The sequence below is a fragment of the Dama dama genome, chromosome 8 (genome assembly GCF_033118175.1).
Source record: "Dama dama isolate Ldn47 chromosome 8, ASM3311817v1, whole genome shotgun sequence".
Classification (NCBI taxonomy): Eukaryota; Metazoa; Chordata; class Mammalia; order Artiodactyla; family Cervidae; genus Dama; species Dama dama.
This window is the reverse complement of record NC_083688.1, coordinates 37,016,202-37,034,871: the sequence shown is the minus strand read 5'-3', so window position 1 is coordinate 37,034,871 and position 18,670 is coordinate 37,016,202. Positions and strand designations below refer to the sequence as shown.

Here is an 18,670-nt window from a genome sequence, read left to right as displayed (position 1 = left end):
GATCATTTACTGTTGTCTTCCTATTAAACTCAAGCAGAAATATTTGTTAACCTTAAGTGCATTTTGAAGTTGTTCTATTTTTAATGATCAGAAAAACTAATAGCATCTTTCAGTTAGTATAATGAAATGACAACAAAACTCATCTAATCTCCAGCACATTTTGTGTTATATTATACATATTTAAGGGACATTTCCAGTGGCCTTCTCCTTTCAAGTAGAGTTAGAAAATATTATAAACATTGGATACAACTTAACATTTAAAACATTTTCAAAGATTGAGGGATGTTCTGAATATTTTGGGTTTTTTTTTTTCTGCCACTATCATAAGAGATATATACTTAAATACAAGGAGAAATGACTGTTTCATCGACTAAGATAAGTTAATGAAGAGATAATATGAAATTTGATCTTAGAGCCAGTCCATATCAAACACACTTGGAAACATTGTGAATTATTTCCCAGCTTTCAGTAGTCTCAATGTAATAGTATATGGCTGCCTTACTCCTACGAGTATGCTCCCTTGCTGGATCCTGACTAGTCTGGTACCTTTTTCCTCCAGAATCCTCATTCTGGAAAGTCGCAGGCTGAAAGTTACTGCTTAAACCTGGTCCTGTTTCTAACTACCGCTTCTACTACCTTCTCTTTCCCTTTGCTCCCAAACTCCTGTTAACATGTCCACTCTACTTACTGCCCTGTTTATCTGTCCCATTCTCTTCTTAGCATTTCGCAAAATGGTTCTCTTTTCGCCCTACTACTTGCTGAAATGTTATTTGAGAGGTCCCCTGTGTTAATCTATCTTAGCCTTCATGCTGAATGACTTCCCTTTGTCACAGCAATGATACAGTAGAAAGAACACTGAAAACTTGATTTCAGTCTTGACTCTGACACCCACAGCTGATGGTGAGACCTCAGACGGGTTATAAAACATTAGGAGATTGTCAAAGATTAAATATTATACACGTGCATAAGAGAATTATTCAGAGCTACCCATTTCTTCTTGAAATCTTCTTCTTCATTAGATTCTGCAATGCTAGCTTGTCTTGTTTCTTCATTATTGTCTTCACTAGCTTTTCTAACCCTGACACCCTACCATTGGTCCATCCCAAGACGTTCATTTCACATATAGTTGATGAGCTCAGCCACTTTGATTCAAGATTAATCCTCCTAAAACACAAGTGATTTATAACATCTTATCCAAAACCTTCAATAAATCTCTGTTACTACAGAATGAAGTCATAGAGGGTGTTTCGTACATTTTTTTTGACAAGATCTAAGTAGACAGAGTATATAATTAAGTGTCTAATATATAGTGTCAAAAGAAGTAATATTCAGAATGAATATTCTGAATGTTTTTTCTATTATAGGAAGGATTTTCCACTGCTTAGGCTTAACTCTTTGAAAACAAATATCTTTAAAAATTAATATTTACTGAATTATTTTAGATTTTAATGTTAACACTATGAATTAATGTAGCCACTGGGTCACTGATTTTTTTTAATAATAGCTATGTTGCAATATAACACACATATAAAATTCAGTGTTTTAAATACATAATTCAGTGATTTTAATATATTCAGAGTTATGCAATCATCTAATTGTACTACTGACTAATTTTAGAACATTTCATCACTCCCATAGAAACCCCATACCTATTAGCAGTCACTCCCTATTTCCGCCTCCCATATACCCTATGTGTGTGTGTGCGTGCATGCGTGTGCACAAGAGCGCACTCACATGCTCACTCGCTCACTCATGTCTGGCTCTTTGTGACCCCATGGATTGTAGCCCACCAGGCTGCTCCATCCATGTGATTTTCCCAGCAAGAATACTTGAGTGGTGGCAATTTCCTCCTCCAGGGGATCTCCCCAAGAAATTGCTAATCTAATTTCTGTCTCTGGATTTGCCTCTTCTTGACAATTAATATAAATAAAGTAATACAACATAGTCTTTTGTGAGAGACTTCTTTTACTCAGCATAATATTTCCAGGGTCATATATGTTGTAATAAGTATAAGTACTTATTGCTTTTCTGACTGCGTAACATTTCACGGAATGGATTTGCCTCATTTTGTTAATTCATTTTGTATTACTTGATGAGCATTTGATGTTGAATCACTGATTTTAGGAGGCTTCCCTGATAGTTCAGTTGGTAAAGAATCCACCTGCAATGCAAGAGACTCCAGTTCAAGTCCTGGATCGGGAAGATCTGATGGAGAAGGGATAGGCTACCCATTCCAGTATTCTTGGGTTTCCCTTGTGGCTCAGCTGGTAAAGAATCTGCTTGCAATGCAGGAGACCTGGATTCAATCCCTGGGTTGGGAAGATCCCCTGAAGAAGGGAAAGGCTACCCATTCCAGTATTCTGGCCTGGAGAATTTTATGGACTGTATAGTCCATGGGGTCACAAAGAGTCAGGCATGACTGAGTGACTTTCACTGATTTTTAAAGCTGAAAGGGAGCCCAGTGATTATTTACTCAAACGCTCTCCTTTTATGCACCTGAAACTGAAGCTCAAGAGGCACTCCTAGACCTTTATCTGGATACTTAGTGTTTCTTATTATTTTAGAAGCTAGGTTGATACAGTATGATGTAAGCATTCATTCATTCTTTTATTCATTCATCCATATGGTTAATAAATAGTCTTGGGGAACCAAGTCCTGGATAGCAAAAACAGTTCTAATCCTTGTCCTCATGAAGCTCAGTTTAGTGGGGAATAAGCTGATAATCAAATAGTCACATAAATAAAAACAGAATTATTAACAGAACTATAATAAGGGCTGTGTAGGAGACATTTAGGAATTGACATTGTCAGGGAGGATAATTTAGCTGTGATCTTCAAATAAGTGATAATTAAACAGGTAAAGTGAAAGTCGCTCATTTCGTGTCTGACTCTTTGCGACCCTGTGAACTATACAGCCCATGGAATTCTCCAGGCCAGAATACTGGAGTGGGTAGTTGTTCCCTTCCCCAGGGGATCTTCCCAACCCTGGGATCAAACCCAGGTCTCCCACATTGCAGGCGGATTTTTTACCAGCTGAGTCACCAGGAAAGCCCAATTCAATTTTAACTAGGTAAAGAGGGCAGAAAAGAACATTCTAAGTATTGTAAAAGAATGTGTAAAGGCCCTGTGGCTGTAGGAGCTTGGCGTATTGGGGGTGGGGGGTGGGGAGAGGCCAGGAACCAGTGTAACAGAGAACTGAGGGGACAGGGAGCGTGGTATAAAATGATGATGGAGCTATAAGCAAAGCCAGGTACCCCAAGACAGGGAAATGGTTTTGGTCTTTTTCCTACGTGCACTGGACTACTGAAGTATTTTAATCCCAAAGATAATGCAAACAAAAAGACTGGGCATTGCCTACACTTCTCTCCTAGGGCTTTGATGCATTACAGAAGATCATAGTTGCTGGGTAATACATAGCTGTTTTGCCGAAACTTATGATAGAATTTAATGTGGTAGCATTTAATTTAAAGTTTGCTTTTATCAAATTCCCTATTATCTGAAGTAGAAACTTGTGTTCTTTTCATAGAGTAGACAGTAGAAATTCTAATCCTTGTTAGAATTTCCCAATTCAATTTTGTAAAGAACTATTTTTTCTAACCCTCCTACAGAATAAGCAATCAAAATAACTTGAGAAGTAATAAGTAGATATTTAAAGGTCACATTTATTTTTTCATTGCACAATAACCGTGTTTTGGACTTGTAAAAATCTAGAGTGCAGAAATAGTTCTCTAAACAGCAAATGGTTAACACCTAATTCTTCAACCTAAATGCTGTTAACTTGGTCCATTGCCTCCCAGGCAGTGTATGAATAGAACCAGGAAGCTTTTGTACAAATGCAGGTCATGCCTGTATGCATGCTCAGTCGCTTCAGTTATGTCCAACTCTGTGTGACCCCATGGACTGTAGCCTGCCAGTTTCATTAAATTTTATAGAGTCTACCAGTGCACAAAAAGCTAAAAATCAACCTTTTTGAGAAGAGAAACAATCCATAAGTTATTAGGGAAAATATTGGGGTTTATTTTGTATCACTTATGGAAGTTAAAGCATCATAGTTTAAAAAAACAACAATAACAACAGTATTAAGAGCTATCACTAAGCTAATATCTTGAGAACGATATCCTTACATTTTTAAAAATGATATAGTGATAGTCAAAATAATCCTGATTATGCCAATAGGTGGAGAAGGGCATGGCAACCCACTCCAGTGTTCTTGCCTGGAGAATCCCACGGACAGAGGAGCCTGGCAGCCTACAGTCCATGGGTCACAAGAGTCGGACACAACTGAGCGACTAAGCATAGCATAGCACATGCCAATAGGATTAATTATCTATTATACAGCAGTTACTTGCAAACTCTGGTCCCCAGATCACCCTCTTAGGAATCATATTTAGCACTTATGAAGGGTATAGATCCTGGAGCTATGCCAGACCCCTGGAATCAGACTCCCTAGAGTGGAAGCCAAGAGTCTGACTTTTTAACTAGGATCCCAGGTGATGGTAATGTCTACCCACGTTTGTAAAGTGTTAAAAAAATTACTAAATAACAACTCCTTTTTTCTGTTTTGATAAACCAGGCTTACCCAATTCATTGGGCTTCCCTGGTGGCTCAGTTGGCAAAGAATACACCTGCAATGGTTGTCTCCACCATTAGGAATCCCTCCACCCTCTTCCTGATCCCTGGGTTGGGAAGATCTCCTGGAGAAGGAAATGGTGATCCACTTCAGTATTCTTGCTTAGAGAATCCCATGGACCAAGGAGCCTGGCAGCCTACAGTCCATGGGGTCACAAGTGTCAGAAATGACTTAGTAACTAAACCATCACCACCACCCAATTAATTGAGTTGGATAGGTGCTAGTACCATGTAACAAACACTAACTATGTGTCAGAAGCTGTCCCTAAGCTACCCTGAGTTCTTAAAACCATTCTGCAGGGAAATATTAATAGATATTATTATCCACAATTTATAGGTGAAGAAATTAAATGACTTGTTACAATAGAGGTCCTGCTGGCTTCAAAGCCTTTGTTTTCATTCTGTAAACCTCTTGTTGTAACTGCTGTATTAGTGACCCACTACAAGAATTATCCAGAAAATAGAAAATGAGTGGAGTTATGTATGAACCTTACAGTCCCAGTTAACATCCACCGAAATCCATGGTCATCAACAATTAGGGTTGTAATGAACAGCATGTAACACATGAGCTTCTTTTGCTAAGTACAACTGTCTGACACATTTCTAAAAGAAGCTTCCAGAGGTTACACTTTATAGGTAGGAATAGTGTGAATATAAGAAAATTGCTTCCAGTTGTTATAATTTAACAAGCAGAGAATATAAAGGGAAAACCAAGAGTTACATTATGCAAAATGACACTAAAATCTACCAGTATGTTGTTGTTCAGTCGCTAAGTCATGTCCAACTCTTTGGACCAATGGACCCAGCATTCCAGGTTTCCCTGTCCTCCCCTGTCTGCGGGAGTTTGCTCAGATTCATGTCCATTGAGTGGGTCATTCTATCTAGCCATCTCATCCTCTGCTACCCCCTTTCTCCTTTTGCCTATATTCTTTCCCAGCATCAGGGTCTTTTCCAGTGAGTTGGCTCTTTGCATCAGGTGACCAAGTCACCATCTAACAAAAAAAAGAAAGTTTATTGTAACCCAGTAGAGGTGCTGGAAGACATGTCTGTGGGGCTTCTTTAAAACATGAGCTTTTACCAGGTTTTTGCCTACGGTTGATCAATCTGTGATATGTATATGATATCACTTGAATTATGCTTTATTTCATTCAACACCTTCACTGGACACTAATAATGAAATTACTCAAATTTTTAAAATCTTGACAGTCATTTATTCTATAAGCTTCTATTTGTGAAGAGTCCAGATCTCTTTGCTAATAAATGTAATTTAATCAACTCTTGACATTTAGAGAATGACAGAAACCAAACTTTCTAATTATTATTCTAGTGCCAATTTTTGAAATGTTTGCATTTCTGTTATGAAATCATCAGATTAAGAAATTTAATTTGACTCTTAAGGAAGCTTTCTTATAATGACATGATTTATTTGAAGATATCTTCACAGATTATTTCTTTGGGGGAAAATAATTTTAATTATTTAAGAGAAATGACTATTGGTTCGGATAATGTTCAAAACCAATTCTCTGGGAAACTGGAAACCAGAAATTTCCCCTGGGTCTGATATGACTGGGCTTATCACCCTCCATATAATGATAAACATGCTATTCCTTTTGGTCCCATGGGAAACTTGGCTCTTCAGTAACCATCTATAGAAAATACTATGTTCAGTTAATGAGAGAACTAGTCAACACACATTTATATTTACACTGGAACTTTAGAAGATGTTAGGTGATGCTACAGTCAGGAGAATGTTCAAGAACATGGTGAGAAGTGAAAGATCTTTTGTGATTGTGCACAGGCTCCTTTGAGGCATTAAAATATCATTTCCAAGTTTCCAAGGGAGTCTTTTTTTAATTAATTTTTACTGGAGTTCAATTGCTTTACAATGTTTCTGTTGTACAGAAAAATGAATCAGCTGTACATATGCATATTTCCCCTCTTTTGAACTTCCTTCCTATTCAACTCATCACAGTGCATTGAGTAAAGTTCCCTGTGCTATATAGTATATTCTCATTAGTTTTATATATATATATATCATAAATTTTTATTTATTTTTGGCTGTGCTGGGTCTTTGTTGCTATGAGCTGACTCTGTTTCTCTCTGGTTGTGGTGCCTTGCCTTATTGTGGTGGCCTCTATTGTTGCAGAGCATGGACTCTAGAGCTCGCAGGCTTCAATAGTTGTGGTACACAAGCTTAGTTGTGGGGTCTTCCTGGACCAGGGATGAACTGGTGTCCCCTGCACAAAGAGGCTGATTCTTCACCACTGGACCACCAGAGAAGTCCAGTTATATATTTTATACGTAGTATCAATAGTGTGAAAGTGAAAGTCCCTCAGTCATGCCTGACGCTTTGTGACCCCATGGACTATACAGTCCATGGAATTTTCCAGGTCAGAATACTGGAGTGGGGGATCCCTTCTCCAGGGGAATCTTCCCAACCCAGGGATCAAAGCCATGTCTCCCACATTGCAGGCAGATTCTTTAACAGCCAAGCCACAAGGGAAGCCTACATCAATAGTGTATATGTGTCAACACCAATCTCCCAATTCCTCCCACCCCACCAATGTCCCCCTTGGTGTAGGGCAGTGAAGCTTGAATGCTGGGAGGGATTGGGGGCAGGAAGAGAAGGGGACAGCAGAGGATGAGATGGCTGGATGGCATCACCAACTCGATGGACATGAGTTTGAGTAAACTCTGGGAGTTGGTGATGGACAGGGAGGCCTGGTGTGTTGCGATTCATGGGGTTGCAAAGAGTCAGACACGACTGAGCGACTGAACTGAACTGAACACTTATAAAGTTCCTTATTTTTTGTTCTTGCAATGGAAATATATGTGTTTTCTTACAAACAATTTAGTAGAAATCTGTGTTTCAGATTTTGTTTGTTGTTGTTTAGTTGCCAAGTCATGTCCAACTCTTTGAGACCCCATGGACCTGCCAAGCTCCTCTGTTTATAGGATTTCCCAAGCAAGAATACTGGAGTGGATTGCCATTTTCTTCTCCAGGATTTCAGAGTTTAGTGTTATTTTAAAGTTATATATGGATCTAATGAGTCTTCACTCCTTCCTGTCTGTGTTCTACTGTGATAGCTAATCAGTGGATTTCTGGAGGTAGTTGAAGAGCTCGGAACAGACTTACTGTGTGTGGGGAAAGTAGCAAGTTCGTGCTGACCACATAGAGCATCCAAAATGTGAGACAGACAGGAGATCAAACGTGGCTTCCACTCTCTCTTTTAACCGTTTTTACTCTTTTGTTTTTCCTTTTCTTTAGATGCATAAGTTTTCTTTTAGCTGAATGACTTTCAGCTTGACATTACATTGAAACTAGGATGGATGTAAGATGGGAAAAATAAAATCATCAACAAATTAACTGAACAAAACAAAACCACTATCCTGTAAGATCTGCACTCCTTCACTAAGAAGGTATTTCTAAAAGCCCTTAAAGTCAAGACTCGGCTAAAGATGATGTAACGCCCACCCCTAGGTACAGCGGACAGACACAGGACAGGCTGCTGGCCTTCACGTTTTAGGCAGACACTTGGAGATGGGCTGGCCAGTTGGCATGTGGGGAGAGTAGCGTGGAACACATAGTTGGCCCACCCTAAGCCTCCAAGGTTTTTGTACTGTAATTATGGGAAGCCACATTTTAAAAAGATCATACATTTTTTTAAAAAATTTGGGAAGCCACATTTTTAAAAGATAATACATTTAAAACAGTGGTTTCATATTGGAGTATAGTTGAGTAACAATGCTGTGTTCGTTTCATACGTACAGCAAAGTGATCCAGGTATACATTTTTAAAGCTGCAATAATTTTGTTTAAAAATGGTTGCATGGGGAAAAAAAAAATGGTTGCATGTTCACTGGCCTACAGTAGTTTAAAAAGCATTCTCAGAGTGTGAGGGTAAAACCCTACCTCTGAAGCAAACTCTTGTGTCTGCAAATACCAAAAGTGGCCGATGTGATCCTGGCGAGCCCAGGGGAACCCAAACAAGGCATTGGCAACCCTCACTTTTCCTTCGGAACAACCGTAATTAGAGCAGCTGAAATATTTGCCATCTCATTGGTTTATTTGCTTTTTTTTTTTTTTTTTTAAGCTTAGACTTTCATCTTACTTTTAAATTTTTTTTTTTATAAATCAGGCACATATGGCTTGATTGTAGATGTCAGGTGGCTGCTGGGAGCGTTAGGTAAAAGCCATTCATGAGCATGCGGTGCTTGGTTTCCCTGACGTCTGGCTCCAGCCCTGTCTCTCTCTGCCCCTCCTCCTGTGTCGATTTCTGCCCTCCTCCCTCCATTCCAACTGCCCTTCAACCCTGTGGTGTCTATTTACTTAAATCCTAGCCTCTTAAATAAAGCATAATAATAGAATCCTCTTCTGAAAAGAGCAGAAAAGAGGGAGTTACATGGCCACTGACAGAATAATGGAAGAGGTGGAGAAAACATTTGAAAGGACTCCCCAGCAGAGGATCTGTTCCCTCCTTTGCCTCCTATTTATAGGAAGGCAACCTCCCCCCTCCCTTCTTTGTTACCAGCAGCTCCAGGCCAAGTCTCCCCCTTTTGGTGAAATCTTCACGCTCTGTCCTTGTGTGTTTTAATATTTCTAAGATTACTTTTGGGATATATCTTGCATACACAAATACTGTTATAGAATTTCCAAAACACCCAGGAATGCTAATATAGTGGATTCAGGTGCATTTCAGGGCTAGCTTTTATTTTGATATATTTTCGCAGCAAGTAAGTCATATTCGCACTCCATTAAGAAATCTTGGCTTTTTCAAATGGGTCATTACTGGCAATTTCTTTAGTAATAAAATGTTGGCTGCCACTGTTCAGAAAATAACTTGAGGAGGAAAAGGAGATATTTCAAATTAGCATTACAGAAGGGGGGAGGGGTGGGTGCCCACTGAGGCCCCACTGTGCTAATTAAATTCTCATGGGTTGCCTCTTGAACAATACGCAGCAGAAGATGAAGAACCTGAACCAGCTGGAGATCACCCTTAATTGTAAATTCCACCCCAAGACGCCAGTCAGTTGATGAAATCCCTCTGCTTTCAGAGCTTTAGCTCTTCGGGCAAAAAGTAGATTTGCCAGATTTTCATTTTTCCGGTCAGATGACTGGAGAATAGCGTGTATTTTCCCTCTCTGGTGGAGCCTCTTTTAGAAAAGAGACATTTAGCAATGTACGTCTTTTCAAATGATCCAGCAGTCAAGAATGTCATCCTCAGAGAGTATGGGAGCTCAAGCAATGAACATCATCAGTTGACTGAATTCTTATTTCTTTAGGCACAGCTGGAATTTGTGAGCTCACAGTGACCCCCCAAAATAGCCTGGTGCTCTGTCACACGGTTCAGCCAAATGCTTTCCTGGGGTGGTGCTGCAGGTTGACTGTTTGCTCCCAGCAGGTGAAATTGGGGCTGTTAGTGAATGAGATGCTTTCTTTATCAAGCACAGTCTTCCCCAAAGACATCCTGTGTTCTAAGAACTTACAAAAGGAATTTGGCAGCAAAGCAAAAAAGAGAAGAGTTGAAGCTAAGAAATTTCACATCAGCATGAACTTTGTACAAGCTAATAGGTAATATCTTCACAAGTGTATGTAGTTGTGCTAAGTGGTGAAGAAATAGTATCTGAAGGTTGACATTGACACATCACAATTGTCAGTGCACTTTTCTACAGATGATTTTATTTAATTCTTGCAGTAACTCTGTGAGGGAAATTGCATGGATAATCTCCATTTTACTGATGATAAAACTGAGGATTCAAAAAGTCAAAAGGTCTGCCCAGTAGTCTGCAGCCAGTAGGTCATAGGCCAAGGTTCTAACACAGCTCCCGTGTCCAAAATATGTGTTATTTTTATTTCAAAGATCTGATTTAACCAACTTCTCATCAGAATGCTTAGGAAGATAAACTACTATCATCACTGCTATCATTGTTTTTGTTTATTCATTCATTCAACATTTACTAATCACCCATTTTCACATCAGGAAAACAGCCAGGTAGAAAGGACTTTTCATTGCTTAGAACAGAGAAATTCATATACACAAAAGTAAAGTATTTAATTTTTTGGAGTACATACCTCAATTTTTCATCTTCGGATGAATATTTATTAAGTACTTGCTTTTAGACAGGAAGTATCATAGTACAAAGGAGAATATATGCCAAGGAAAATGGCTCCTCCCCACCTAGAGCTTATAGAATAGCTGGGGTGGGATGGGGTGGACTTTAAACAAATAAATGGTACACGGTGCCGTTGATAGGCTAAGGAAATAGAAGTGGAAATTGCTCATACCTCTTGAGACAATTTGATAATATGACAGCCTTACTCGAAGTGCTTTGTATGTTCTTGTATGGCTTAGTATTTTTTGTCCAGTTGCACTTGTTTTGAATTTAAAATACTATGGGAAGAAAAAGAATCCATATATTTGATAGGAACCAATGACTTCTAGAAGTCAATAGTGGCTCAGTGGCCTGGTGACTCAGTGGTAAAGAATCTACCTGCAATGCAGGAGATGAGGGTTCAATCCCTGGGTCAGAAAGATCCCCCAGAGAAGGAAGTGGCAATCACTCTGGTGTTCTTGCCTGGGAAGTCCCATGGACAGAAGAGCCTGGTGGTCTACAGTCCATGGGATCGCAAAAGAGCAGGACATGATTTAGCAACTAAACAATAACTTCTAGTATTGAAATAAAGCAGAAAAAAGGGTGGCCTGTGAATTTGTTTCCTCTTCAATAAGCTGCAATTAACAACAGAAGGTGTGCATGCATGCTAAGTTGCCTCAGTCATGTCCAACTCTGTGTAGCCCGGTGGACTGTAGCCTACCAGGCTCACTGTCCATGGGATTCTCCAGGCAAGAACACTGGAGTGGGTTGCCATGCCCTCCTCCAGGGGATTTTCCCAACCCAGGGATCAAACTCAAGTCTCTTATGTCTGCTGCATTGGGAGGCAGGTTCTTTACCACTAGCGCCACCTGGGATAGTTTATATGAATGCCAAATAAGTGATAAAAACAAGAACCAGGAGCCAGTGGACAGAGACATTCTTGGAGGTGACTAGGGAGTGTTCTTAGAAAAGAGAGTTTAGGTTCAACAAGGCGTTGCCAGACATAGAGAAAGTACGAAAAGGGGGAGAGGGAGAGACAAGGAGGCAAGAAGAGGACTTCACAGAAGAAAGAAGAAAACTGTGAAGCTTGAATGAAAAGGGCATTTATTAGGTCTACAGAGTAACTAGTCTAAGAAGATATGAGGGCTTGTGGTGGTAGAAAATTGGAGATAAACTTGAAAAAGTACAGTTGCAGTATGCAAGTCCTTGTGGCTAGGCTAAGAAACTTAGATTTTATTACTTTGATAGAAGAATTTTGAACCTGAGAGTGAAATCATGAAGTGACATTCTGGCATGATAAGTTTCATGGCAGCTTTGTTTCCTTGTTTCCATCCCCAGACCCTTCTCTTTATACCACATGAACCTGTGCATCTGCATTAATTTAATCTACCATTTTTAAAATGGTTGATATTCGTATAAAATTAGAAACAAACAGATGGCTTTTTGTCAAGCAAAGAAGCGTTACTCAGATATATTCTGATTTCTGAGCAGAAAACAACAGTACAACGCATCAGTAAATGAAAACACTGACATGGGTAGCCTCTTGATGCCCAAGGTTCTTTATATTCAGGGTCAACTCATATTAAGAAAACATTTAAAAAGATGAATATTTATATAACAAATATATATCCAATCAGAGTCAGCATTTGTTAATTTAGCAAAATAAGTTTTTAGCTGAGCTCATTATCACTGAGCATTATTTCTTGTCAACCCTTTTCAACAAGGAAGGAATCTAAAGATGGCCCTAAAATAGCCATTGGGTAACTCATCATGCCTTTTTTACTCTTGTGATGGAAAATTGTACTGCTCACCCAATCTCCTTCTAACTTTCATGTTTCTCAACCCCTTGCATTTAGCCAGAGCCCATGTGGTTGGTTTAGTCAGGAGGCTGTGAGAGGCAGTGATGAGTGTCATTTCCTTGAAGCATTGAGGGGCCAGTGCAGAACCTTCCAGATGTCTTCCTCTACTGATGCAGTAATCTCAGATGCCATGAGTTAGTTGAGCCACAAGAAGAATATACACAGTTTGCTGGGTCATCACCATGGAGTGAGGTGGCCTGGAGAGTTACTCTGCTTACATCAGGATTTGCATGAATAGGTTATAAACCTTCATTCTCTAAAGACTCAGTGACTTAAGCCTGACTTTTCTGACTAATCCAGTCCCTTATCTTTCACCTACTTGTATCCTCTTTTTACTGCCCTGAATTATGTTGAGAGTCTTTGGACAAAACTAGCTAATTTCTATTAAGTCACCTTAATGCAGTCTGCTAGTCCTTGGAAATGGCTTGAAATAGCAGGTCTGGGGATTAAAAGGGAAAATTCTGTCTATCTTACCTACATTCTCTGGTCAACTGGAGACTGTATGTTTTGAATAGGGCTTATGTTAACTGCCCTTAGTTCTTTCAAGTGTACGTTTTTAAGCATATTTCCTTTGCAAGAAACATAATATTCTCCTAAGAGAACTTTGGCAGAAAAAGAAGACCCTTGCTCTGATCCGTTCAACTAGTAGCAAGTTTGGTTCACTGTGGCTTTCAGTTACTCTTGGATAATCAGTGATAATGAACTGCTTCTAAACCTTTAGGGGATAGAAATGGTTGAGTAGCATGTTGAACTAAATGGTTTATGTTGGTAGCTACTCTCCTGTTTAAAGACTGCTGGGTTGTGGATATTTTCCCAGCGGTATTGGCCATTTAGTTGAAATCTTGTTATCCTGGACAAGTGCACTGAATTACATGAACTGTTCAAAATCTCATAAAGCATATTGATAGAGGTGGAGAATGATGTTAATATTAGTTTATTGGAGAGCTAACACTAGCTGATGAGGTTAAGCTTAGCCTGCAGAAACACTTTTCAGGATTCCAGCAATCTCAAGCATCTCAGTGTTTAGGTTATCTGACAAAAGTCTATCAAAACATGAAAAATAACCAAATGAAACTTAATGCTAGAATGTATTTCAAAGGTTAATGTAAAGTATACTCTGGTCTTGCAATTCAGGAAAGATTTCATCATTATTTTATTGCTGAATGAAACGTGGGTTCTTGTATCAGTTGGGAAAAGCACACCTTGGCAATATTTTCTCAATGAGATTCTGAAAGTCTACATCAATTTATCATTCTAATTTCAACCCTATAGGTGTCACATACCTTGTGTATAAATATACCACAGCTAAGTATATATTCTATGCAGCCTAAGTGCACTGTCTGCACATCCTATTTATCTGAATAACCCACCTGATAAAAGCTGAATTGTTTATAGTGAACAGGTGTTTGTCTTGGGTTCCTCCTTCAATGATGCACTCATCTGACTTTGTGAAGCCAGTGCACATCCTGTCCTGTATCACCTGTAGGCTAGCCCTTGTATCTTGTTGTCAATCAGTTGACTTCATCAGGTGTCAGTCATGATTCTCAGCAATGTTCAAATCCAGTTCTAAGCAGTTCTGGAAAGTGGCATAAGCAAACCTGATACAATCAGTGGAGCAACTGAGTAAATTTCAGTTTGTTCAAGAAGCTGAATATATTGAATAATAGATATGCTAAGTATTTTCAATAAATTGCAATTTTCCATAGATGAAATACCACTTTTCAGAGAAGCCACAAAGCCTTTATGGTTGAACGTGTCCTTAACCAGAGTTGAAGACCTGAAACCAACTCTTGGGGTCTATCAAGGCTGAAAGGCTTGGCCACTTTCTAGCTGTATCATGCTGGGAAGGGCATTTAAACTCTCTTGGCCTCAGTTTTCTCATCTGTAAAATGGGAAGAATAAAAGTTACCTACTTAAAGGGTGATAGAGAGGAATAAGTGAATTAATATATATGAAGTGCTTGGAACATTCTCTGAATGTCTGGCAGATTAATAAATGCCATATAAGCATTTGCTAGGATTATTTTAGGGATGTTTCAGCCACTGTATCAAATACTAAAACTATGGAAAATAATATTCTTAACAAAATTGTGTTGATTTAAACCTTTTGATATGGAATAAAAATGATCAGCTCTAACTGCACTATGTTAATTTAAAACAGCTATTCAAGTTTATATGCCTTATGGAATAGGCCTTAAGTTGCTTTTTAAAAATAATTCCCAAATGACATTTATCTTTTCTCATAAAATAAAGCCTAGAAAAAAGATAGTCATTTTAATTTTGTAATAAACCAAAGAACTCCATAAAAATATGGATGATGGGTAAAGGGGGCATTATTTTTATGATGCATGGATACTGGGTACTTTCAGCTTTCCAATAATCATCTCATGCTGTGGCCAATAATTCTCTAATTCCTGCGGAATGAAATTAGCTTTTAAGTGTTTAAGGCTGGAATTTCTCTCCTTCACATATAACTATTGAGTTAATTTTTGGAAAAAAACTTTAAAAGCCAGGAGATTGTTTTTTAATATTGTTTTTAGTGTTACTCAAATGATAGACATGTCCCTTGATAACAGGTGTAAACAAATATTTTCAGTGGAGGGCCAGACAGTGGTATTTAGGATGATATATAAACATATGAAGGACCATGCAGTCTGTTACAACTGCTTTGCTCTGGCAATGGCGCATGAATGAATGGACAAGGAAATGAATGGACATGGCTGTGTGCCCAAAACACTATATTAGGAAAAACAGGCAGCATCAGAATGGATCTGCTCCATGGACCATAGTTAGTTGACCTCTGTTCTGTGGAATTCCTATTTTTACTAGGGTAAAATATATATGCACATATATATAACTGTGTACTTGCACACGTATTCATGTGCACACATTGATTTGAGAATCATAAAGATGAAATGAAAAATATATGCACATTGAAGTGTTTAAGGAAGGGCTTCCCTGGGGGTCCAGTGGTTGAGAGTCCGTCTTGCAATGCAGGGGACACGGGTTCGATCCCTGGTCGGGGAACTAGGATCCTACATGCTGTAGAACAGCTAGGCCTGTGCACCTCAGCTGGGGAGCCCACCCACCACTAGAGAGTCCATGCACCACAATGAAAGGTCCCACGTGCCTTAGCTGAGACTGTAAGCAGCCCAATAAATAAATTGTTTCTTTAAATTTAAAAAAAGAATTGAAGGAAAAGAATGAATTTAAAGAAGAAATAAAGGATGATACTTTATTTAGTATTCATTGATTAATTACCCAAAGACTCTTTTTGAACTTGGTCCAGGGCTGGTTTACCATTTTTATTTTGTTCTGAAATCAACCTATGAGGTTTCACTTGCTTTTGATCAAAACTACCCTTTAAAATTCTTTAGTCTTGTTATTGTGTATAGAACTCTATATAATAGAGTCTTATTGTGTATATAACTGTATAGTAATATTATATCTATATTCCAAATTTGAGAATCACTGAGCAAGACTAAAAAAATGAATAGCTGTGTACAGAGTTCTGGGTGGTTGAATTTTTTTTCCTAAAATACCTATCAAGTTATTTGAGGGAATGGAGAATTCTACTATATTTCTTCTTGCCTGCAGAATTTTCTTCATTTTTAAAATGTTAAGCCTTTCTGTATTTAATGTGCATTAATAGATTTGTTTGCTACTGTACATTGTATGTGAATTCCTGCAGGTTAAGTGACTTATATATGTAAAATCACTTAATGCAGCTCCTGACCTGGTCAATGTTTATCACTTTTGCATCAAACCCCGGTCTGTTTATGTCCATATACACATTTTTCTTTGAGGGATTACAGAGAAGAACTGAAGCCCCTGTTCTATGTCTTTCCAAGTTTACCCTTTCTTCTGGGTCTTTCAGTTCAGTTCAGTTCAGTTGCTCAATCGTGTCCGACTCTTTGCGACCCCGTGTCTGCAGCATGCCAGGCCTCCCTGTCCATCACCAACTCCTGGAGTCCACCCAAACCCATGCCCATCGAGTTGGTGATGCCATCCAACCATCTCATCCTCTGTCGTCCTCTTCTCCTCCTGCCCTCAATCTTTCCCAGCATCAGGGTCTTTTCAAATGAGTCAGCTCTTCACATCCGGTGACCAAATATTGGAGTTTCAGCTTCAACATCATCCTTCAATATCATCCACCCAGGACCGATCTCCTTTAGGATGGACTGGTTGGATCTCCTTGCAGCCCAAGGGACTCTCAAGAGTCTTCTCCAACACCACAGTTCAAAAGCATCAGTTCTTCGGCGCTCAGCTTTCTTTATAGTCCAACTCTCACATCCATACATGACCACTGGGAAAACCATAGCCTTGACTAGACGGACCTTTGTGGACAAAGTAATATCTCTGCTTTTTAATATGCTGTCTAGGTTAGTCATAACTTTCTTTCCAAGGAGTAAGCATCTTTTAATTTCATGGCTGCAGTCACCATCTGCGGTGATTAAGAAAAGTTAATAGTTATCGGTTTGATTCTGAGGGCTCCTTACTATTAGAGCAGCATCTTCTTTGATAATGTGATGAGGTCTGTTTTACCAGGTGTGAAATCACAAAAGCCTTGGTGAAGACACACAGAGATGCATAGCTTTAGACACCTATTTTAAAAAAGGTTTTCATTTAGTCACTAAGTTGTGTCCAACTCTTTGTGACCCCATGGACTGCAGCACACCAGACTTCCCTGTCCTTTGCTATCTCCCAGACTTTGTTCAAACTCATGTCCATTGAGTTGGTAATGCTATCCATCTATCTCATCCTCTTCATCCTCTTCTCCTCCTGCCCTCAATTTTTCCCAACATCAGGGTCTTTTACAATGAGTCAGCTCTCTGCTCAGGTGGCCAAAGTATTGGAGCTTCAGCTTCAGCATCAGTCCTTCCAGTGCATATTCAGGGTTGATTTCCTTCAGGATCACCTGGTTTGATCTTTTTGCTGTCCGAGGGACTCTCAGGAGTCTTCTCCAGCACCACAGTTCAGTTGTAAAGGAGCACAACTTAAAAATGGGTCTCAGTTCTGCCCCTTGCACTTCGTGGAATTCTGAGCAGAACTACTAATCCAGAATGACTTTTAGTATCCTGAATGTCAAAATAAGTTTAGTACTCTAGAAAGAAAACATAATTAGTTGATTTAAAAAAAAAAATTCTCTTCCAGCCTGAGTGTAGAGCATCAATGCAAACTGGGCTAAAGGCCCAGTCCTTTAAAGCTTACTGGACATAATTAATGATTTACCAGGATGAATATATTCTCTTGGGAGAAATTACAATTGCCTGTTATTTATTAGCTGAAAACAATTTAAACAATTAAAAATATTATTTTTTTTTTGGATATAGTACTTAATTAAACTACACTGGAGTGAAGCTAAAAAGTAAAAAAAAAAGTCTGCAACGGTTAGCATTTTTACTTCTCTATTTGAAACGCTCAGAAAAGGACCTTGCTCTTTGTAAATGCTCAGTGTATAACTCTTAAGAACCATCATAAAATTCACCTCACAGTCTCATATTTACATAATGTTAAGAGTAAAGCCGTGAGTTGAATTTAATATTGACCTACATAATGTAATTGTAACACATGGATCAGAGATTAAATTATTAATTTCCTAAATTCTTTTTTTTTTTTTTACAGAAAGAAACCAGAACATATTATCAACCTTTTGAGAACACAATATAACGAACTTTACCATTTTACCACTTCTTTGAACAGGTAAGACCCTAGCCTCTCTAAAGTAAAAGAGTTACACATAAATGTGAAAAATAACCACTTATTAACTGTTTTTTTTAAATCTTTATTAAATAAGTTTTAGTTCATTTTAATAAGGGAAAAGATACATGCCTTTTATAGCTAATAGATTTAGGATTATTAAAATGAGCTTTTGTAATGTTTTGAATGCTTTCATCGTAAAATAACAAAAAAATATTTCTCTGAAATGAGGTTTGAATTAAGCCTTTCTCTCCGGCTATAGTTAACAAAACCAATAGTGTTTTCTCAACACTTGCTATGTGCCAGGTGTGGTCCTATGTGACTTAGCTCTTATTAACTAAACCTATAACAGCCCTGTGAGTAGCTATAAGGATGTTCATTTTGTAGATTGG

At 38.6% G+C, this 18,670-nt stretch overlaps 1 protein-coding gene across 8 annotated transcripts in view; it reads left to right on the top strand.

Annotated features, from left to right (window-relative positions):
* The window catches only part of MAP2 (microtubule associated protein 2), a 288,854-nt gene that overhangs the window by 167,046 nt on the left and 103,138 nt on the right, over positions 1-18,670 (top strand). For all 8 annotated transcript variants that reach the window (XM_061148873.1, XM_061148872.1, XM_061148871.1 and 5 more), the window contains one exon: positions 18,204-18,281. The gene's annotated coding sequence lies outside the window, so the exon portion shown is untranslated. The remainder of the gene's footprint in view (positions 1-18,203; positions 18,282-18,670) is intronic.